Genomic DNA, 8,024 nt, shown 5'->3' with positions numbered 1-8,024 from the left:
CTGACGTGATTTATGGATGTGAGCTTGAGATCTTCGGAGTTAAGTTTCTGATAGATATGGTACCGATCGCGATGGGGGATGTCTGTGTCATCGTAGGCATGGACTGGTTGAGTCGATTTGGAGCTGTGATCAACTGTGAGCGTCAGTTGGTGACCATACGAGACCCTACTGGGCGAGTGCTTACAGTATATGGCGAGGGTACCCGATCTGGGTCGGCGTTTTGTTCAGCCGCCAGGGTCTACAACAGGGTTGTATGGGGTTTTTGGCGTATGTGATGGATACGCGGGCTGCCACAGAGAGATCGAGTTCTATCTCCGATGTTCCAATAGTGTCTGAATTCCCAGATGTTTTTCCCGAGGAGTTGCCGGGAGTACCTCCTGAGAGGCAAGTTGACTTTCAGATTGATTTGGTACCGGGGGCGGCGCCAATTGCCAAGGCACCTTATCGCCTTGCGCCTCCAGAGATGCAGGAGTTATCCTCACAGCTGCAGGAGCTGTTGGGGAAGGGGTTTATCAGGCCGAGTAGCTCGCCGTGTGGAGCCCCGATCCTTTTTTTCAAGAAAAAGGATGGTTCACACTGGATGTGCATTGATTACCGGGAGTTGAACAAGTTGACGATCAAGAACCGTTACCCACTTCCGAGGATCGGCGATTTGTTTGATCAGTTACAGGGGGTGTCTTGGTTTTCCAAGATCGATCTGAGGTCCGAGTATCATCAGATGAGAGTACGCGAGGAGGATGTCCAGAAGACGGCCTTCAGGACACGTTACGGTCACTATGAGTTTGTGGTGATGCCTTTCGGGCTCACCAAAGCACCGACAACGTTCAGGGATCTCATGAACAAGGTGTGTAGGCCCATGTTGGATCATTCGGTGATTGTGTTCATCGACGATATTTTGGTGTAGTCGAGGTCCAGAGAGCAGCATGAGGAACATCTGAGAGAGATTCTGGGTATACTGAGATCGGAGAGGCTTTATGCCAAGTTCTCCAAGTGTGATTTCTGGTTACGAGAGGTCCAGTTTCTGGGACACCTCGTTAACCAGAATGGTATTTAGGTCGATCCGGCCAAGATTAAGGTAGTCATGAGATGGGAGGTGCCGAGATCCCCCACCGAGATCAGGAGTTTTCTGGGACTGGCCGGATACTATCGGAGATTTATCAAAGATTTCTCCAAGATTGTCGTCCCTCTCACCAGTTTGACCTGGAAGGGCGTTGCGTTTACTTGGGGTCCCGAGCAGCAGACCTCATTTGAGATCGTTCGCCAGAGATTGTGCGAAGCTCCCGTGTTGGCCCTTCCGGAGGGAATGGAGGATTTTATGGTTTATTGCGATGCATCTATTACAGGCATGGGTGCGGTTCTGATGCAGAGTGAACACATGATAGTGTATGCATCGAGGCAGTTGAAGCCTCATGAGGCGAGATATCCCACCCACGACCTGGAGCTGGGGGCAGTGGTGTTTGCCTTTAAGATCTGGCGTCACTATCTATACGGGGTTCGGTGTACCATATACACGGACCACAAGAGTTTGAAGTATCTTATGGATCAGCCCAACCTCAACATGAGACAGAGGAGATGGCTGGATGTGGTGAAAGATTACGACTGCGAGATCCTATATCATCCGGGCAAGGCTAATGTGGTAGCCGACGCCTTGAGCCGTAGAGCAGAGAGTACTCCGATCCGAGACGTGTGTATGAGGATGACAGTCATTACTCCATTCTTAGATATCATTCGAGAAGCCCAGGCGGAGGTCGTGAAACTAGAGAACCGCAAGAGAGAGCAGCTGATTGGGCAGGTGTCCGAGTTTGTGACGGACAGTCGAGGACTTATGACCTTTCAGGGGAGGATTTGGGTGCCCTATACGGGTGGGGCTAGACGCACACTGATGGAGGAGGCGCATAGATCGAGATTCTCGATCCATCCCGGGGCCACGAAGATGTATTTGGACCTGAAGAGAGATTATTGGTGGCCCTATATGAAGAGGGACGTTGCGTGGGTAGTCGAGAGGTGCTTGACATGTCGCCTGGTTAAGGCCGAGCACCAGCGTCCTCATGGCATGTTGCAGCCTCTGGAGGTTCCCCAGTGGAAGTGGGAACAAATTTCTCTGGATTTTATCATCAAGTTACCGAGGACCGCACAGGGCATCGACGCTATTTGGGTGATTGTGGACCGGTTGACGAAGAGCGCTCACTTTCTTGCTATTAGTGAGAGCTCTTCTTTAGAGAGACTGGCAGAGATATATGTGAGAGAGGTGGTAGCTCGGCATGGGGTGCCGATATCTATAGTGTCAGATCAGGATGTGCGATTTACTTTCAGATTCTGGAAGAAGTTCCATGAGGAGTTGGGTACGTGATTGCATTTTAGCACAACCTACCACCCATAGACAGACAGACAGAGTGAGCGGACGATTCAGACGCTCGAGGACATGCTTCGAGCATGTTTTATGGACTTCGGTGGAAGTTGGGACACATACCTACCTCTGGCTGAGTTTTCTTATAACAACAGCCACCATTCTAGTATCATCATGCCTCCTTTTAAGCTCCTTTACGGGAGGAGATGTCGGACCCCCATCTGTTGGGGAGAGGTAGGGCAGCGAGTGATGGGTGGTACTGAGATAGTACTGAAGACAACCGAGCAGATTCAACAGGTCAGACAGAGATTACTGACGGCTCAGAGTCGCCAGAAGAGTTACGCGGACAGGCGACGATCCGAACTCGAGTTTCAGGCTGGAGATTTCGTTCTCCTGAGGGTATCCCCGTGGAACGGGGTGATACGGTTTAGGAAGAGGGGTAAGCTGGGGCCCTGATACATCGGTCCCTTCAGGGTGACCGCTAGAGTGGGTAAGGTAGCATACCGCTTGGAGCTACCCGCGGAGTTGAGCCAGATCTATAACACTTTCCACGTGTCTCAGTTGAGGAAGTGTGTGGCCGATGAGACGAAAGTAGTGCCACTAGAGGTCATTCAAGTGGATGCGAGCCTGAATTATATCGAGAGAACGATCGCAATTATGGATCGAAAAGTGAAGGTTTTAAGGAACAAAGAGGTGCCCCTGGTGCAGGTTCAGTGGCAACACCGGAAAGGGTCCGAGATGACTTGGGAGCTGGAGTTCGAGATGCGGGAGAACGATCCGGAGCTATTTGAGGAGCATGACTTTGAGGGCGAAGTCTGATTCTAGTGGGGGAGAATTGTAACACCCCAAGTCCAGGTATTTCTTGTGAACCTTAGTCTATTGAGTATTGTTTCTTTTGGCCCTTGGTAGAGAAAATGTGACTAATGAGTACGCGGGGCGTACTAGAGTGTACACTCAGCGTACTCATGTGCGTGCTTTGGACGCGGAGGGCACCTAGTACGTTGGGCGTACCAGAGGGTACGCTGGGCGTACTAGGCCCAGAATGTAACCGTAATTTGGGGTCAGTCCCCTATATAAGGAATATGATGGCCTCATTCTGGACACCATTTCTAGAGAGAAAACCCTAAGAGTGCCCTAACCTCTGTCCTAGAGCTTGTGTGTGAGTGTTTGAGCCTTGAGAGAGTGTTTCTCGGGTTTTGAAGAGAATAGAAGGTCTTGAAGAAGGAGGATTTGGAGTCCAAGCTTCTAGATCTGAGCACATCTGAGCGGATAGCTTCACATAGAGGTATAAAGCTTCAAGCTTTCTCATTATTTCGTTTTGTGCATTTCATGGAGTATTTTAGGGTTTGGTCCCAAAAGATGGAGACTTTATGTGATAATGAGCTCCAAAGACCTTGATCTACCCATTTTCAGTGTATTTTGTGGACTTGAGTGATAAAAATCCAATCTTGGACGTTAGGAGTAAGCCATGCATGAGAGATGAGCTTCATGAGGGAAGATGATGGGTGTTTTGAGAGTTAGTGACCCAATCAGCCATGCAAAAGCTTAAAGTCACTGACTTTATGGATTAAGAGACATTAGAGAGTCCAGATCTGAGATATGAGCCTATGTCGTAACTGATTACGACCAAAAATGTGAGAAGAGTGGAACTAGGGCGTACGTTGGGCGTAAACCCCGTACGCGCGGCGTAGGATCGAGCATCCCCGATGCCTGCATGGCAGCCGAGTACGCGCAGCGTACTCCCTGCCGTTGACTTTTGTTGACTTTTAGGGTTTGGTCAAAAGTGTGGACTACTAAGCCTATGGAGGGGTAAAATGGTCTTTTCACCCTTCTATGAGTGTAAAAGAGTTAGTCTAGTTTGTGAGAGCCAATATTGATTAGGGATAATTATTATATGCTAGGCGGAGGCTAGACTGGTGGGCAGAGTTCGAGATTCTGAGTTCGAGGTTTTCTTTTGCTAGCTTACGAGGTGAGTCTTCTCAATATACTTACCTTGAGTGGTAGCTTTATGTGTGACCAGAGGGTCTTATGTGAATGAGCTGTATATTGAGTTATCCTGCTATTTGTTTGTGATATGTTTACTATGTATTATATTGAGATGCTGAGCTGAGGGACCGGAGGGTCCATCTGAGTTGTGGGACTGGAGGGTCCCACTGAGACACATTGACCGGAGGGTCTTATTTAGTTATAGCCTCGAGTGGCTGATGTGTTGTGTGTGGTATTTTGGGGAACTCACTAAGCTTTATGCATACCGTGTTATGTGTTATGTGTTTCAGGTAGTTCCGAGGATCGCGGCAAGGCACCGACATGATTTGTACGCACTAGCGGGAGATTGTTTTTATGATTCTGGGATTGTGTTTTACATGTTGAAATTTAGACATATGTGATTTTGAGAATTATGAAATGAGTTTTATTGTGTTTGAAAATGAAAAATTTGTTTGAAAATTTACGTCGTTACACCATCACCAATTAAATCTTTTTCTCTTTCCATCTTCTTTTATATGCTTGAACTCATCGAATATACACTTTTTTCGAGTTTTATTTCTTAGCTTTTACCCCATATACATCGAGATTTTGTTTGGTCCCTTTATTTTCTTGCAATTTATTGTCCACTTTTTCCTCATCCTTCAGCTCTACCGGAACCATCTTTTCATCCACGACTAAGCTCTTTTCTTCGGAAGTAACCTCGTCCTCGTCACTTGACTAATCGTCACTTTCCTTACTTACCCAAGAAGTTGGATTTGTGTAGGCAATTACTTCAACTAAAAATGGAAAGGATGCTCTCGGTTTCGTGCGTTTGAGTTGTTGAATTGTCTTTAGTTCTTCTTCCATTAGCTTCTCCAATTCTTCAAGTTCATCTTCTTCATCAATATTGAAAACTTCACCTTGAACATCATTCCCTTGAAAACCATCTTCTATTCCAAAAGTTTCTTCTTCATCTCCAACTCTCAAGGTAAGCTTGGACTCACGAATATAACCAAGTCACCAGCAGTATTAAGTAGAGGCCGACCCAAGATGATTGGAACATCATGATTTTTTTTCATATCCATAACCACAAAATCAATTGGAAAAACAAATTTCCCAATTTTTACTAAGATGTCTTCCACAATGCGCCTAGGATGTGTCACTGAACGTTTTCCATGTGAATGGTCATTCTTGTAGCCTTCAACTTCGAAATATTGAGCTTTTGATAAGAAAAAAGCATTAAATTTATGCTAGCACCAGAATCGGCTAAAGCATAAGTCTTCAAACTATTCCCAAATTCACACGGAAGAGTGAGGCGTCCAGGATCTCCCATCTTCTTTGGTAACTCCCCCAATACAGCCTTTGAACTCTGCTCACTAAGAACTACCTTGGAATTTTTGTTTAAATGCTGACGAGTATCTATCAAGTCTTGTAAGAACCTTGCATATTCGGGAATTTTAGACAACGATTCAATAAAAGGAGTATTTATTGGAATACCCTTTACTTGCTTCATAAATTCCAAATGCTCCTTTTCTAGTGGATGACTATTAGCTCGGGACGGAAACGGTAAAGGAGGACGATAAGCCGGAATGCTTGCTAAATTTTTTTGTTCAGACTTGGCCCACGTCGTGAGCTTTGAAGGCTCACGTCGTGAGTCTGGTATTTCAGCAGAAAATTTTTCTTCAATTTTTGACTTTTTCGGCTTTGGTTCGGACGGTTGCGGCTCTACTTCTAGTGCTTCTAGGAACTTAGAAATAGCCTCTTCTTCATTTTCAATCATCATGACTTGCGAATGAGGTGTTTTTTCGGGAATTGGGTTAGATATTCCTTCATCGATGCCTGTTGATTCCTTAGCAATGCTTGCTGGTCACTTATTACTGCATCAGTATCATCATGTCTTTTCTCGGAAGCTTCCATAAATCTATATAAAATAGACTCAAGATCAACTTTCTTTTCAGGAGGTGGTTGTTCTTTTTGGTAGAAGCCTCGGCCTGTCTGCCTAAGATTTTCTTCTTTTTGCTTCTTGTACTCTTCATATGGTAACCACTCCTTTTGATTTCTCCATTCTTCATCATATTTATCCCCACTAGAATAGCAAACTTGAGCCTTTTTATTTCCATGTTCATCCAAGTGGCATTCCTTTGTCAAGTGTGGTCCATTGCATCTTTCATATCCAACTCTAATAGAATGAATTGACTAGTCCATCTTGGTCATTCTTCTGTCCATTGTGTCAAGCATAGCTAGTACAACAGCCATGTCTTCAGAATTTCCACCCGCAATGCCTTTTTCTCCTTCATTTCTTGGGTTGTGGTACTCACGAGAATGCTTTGCGAATTCTTCAACCAACTCCTTGACTTCGCCCATATTTTTCTTAGTTAGTGGTCCTTGAGAATCAAGGAGTTGCCTTGTCATGACGTTCACACCATCATAAAATATTGAGACTTCTTGTTGTATGTTAATGTCATTTTGAGGACAATTTCTTAACAACCCTTTATAACGCTCCCATGCCTCATAAAGAGATCCACCCGGATTTTTCTCAAAGTTGGCTATTCCCTTCTTGAGTTTAGCTATTTTTGATGGTGGGCAGAATTGTTCCAAAAATTGCTCTCTCATTTGTGCCCAAGTAGTGATTGAACCAGGTGGAAGTGCCTTCAAACAGTCTCTTGCAACTCCCTTAAAAGTAACGGGAAGCATCCTTAACAACACGGTCTCCCTTGGAACATTCGGGACATTAAAGTAATTTGCAATGTCATTGACTTCATCCAAATGCTTGTAAGCATCCTCATGGTCCTTTCCATAGAATGGTACATCCTTAAATGCAGCAAAAATGTGTCCTTTCAACTCGAATGTTGCAGTGGCGAGAATTGTAGGTTGTACTAGACCGGGACCAACATCAGCTCTTATTCGCTTCTTGTATGCTCCCATGGACCTATCCGCAATGTTTGCCATCTCGTTTTATGGCTCGTCTTTGTTCTCACTCATTTCTAATGCAAATTCAGGCTCGGATTCGTACTCGGATTCTTGTGGGTTAGTTATTTGATCAAAGCTATCTACCTTGCTTTTGTCCTTCGAAGATTTGCTAGACTCTCCCGTTTTCTTTCCCGACTTCTTTCCAAAGACTGATTTGAGATCCTTGAAAGGTGACTTCTTTGGTGCTTCGTTCACTCCTACGTTCTTATCCATCTTTTTGTGAATGGCCGACTCTGGATCTTCAAGTGGTGGCACCAAAGCCGTGTTGGAACCTCTGGTCATGAACTATTGAAAAATAAACAAAAATAAAAATGTAAAACTGAACCAAAATAAAGAAAAAGAAAAACGACTGGATTCACGTCGTGAGCCTTGAACGCTCACGTCGTGAGTTCAGTGGTGAACAAAAACAACTAAGCTGAAAAATAACTTTTTGCAGGATTTACCCCACAAAAAGGATTGATTAACCTAAAACAAATAAATAAACAACTAAAAAGGCCATTACACAGCAATGGCGCCAAAAACTTGATGTGCACAAAATTACCCACTAATTTTAAATTTATTTACTAACTAACTTAACTAAATAATATGCACCTAGACAATATACCTAGTCGGATTGTAATGTAGTCTAAGTAAGTTGGGGTCGAACACATGGAACAGTTTTAATTAATTAATTTACCTACTATTAAATTAACCTAAATTTTTAGCAAAGTAATGGTTTTTATCTAATTTTGAAAGTTTAGAT

The 8,024-nt window shown here is 44.5% G+C and overlaps 1 non-coding gene across 1 annotated transcript; it reads left to right on the top strand.

Moving 5' to 3' along the window:
- The first annotated feature begins 6,770 nt into the window (after nucleotides 1-6,770).
- LOC145117864 (small nucleolar RNA R71) lies at nucleotides 6,771-6,877 on the top strand. Its single transcript, XR_013712857.1, has one exon. It is a non-coding gene; the product is annotated as a small nucleolar RNA R71 (small nucleolar RNA).
- Nucleotides 6,878-8,024: the final 1,147 nt, after the last annotated feature.

Source organism: Lactuca virosa, chromosome 5 (assembly GCF_052849685.1).
Source record: "Lactuca virosa cultivar CGN04683 chromosome 5, Lactuca_virosa_CGN04683_v6, whole genome shotgun sequence".
Taxonomy (NCBI): Eukaryota; Viridiplantae; Streptophyta; class Magnoliopsida; order Asterales; family Asteraceae; genus Lactuca; species Lactuca virosa.
This window is presented reverse-complemented; position numbering and strand designations above follow the sequence as displayed.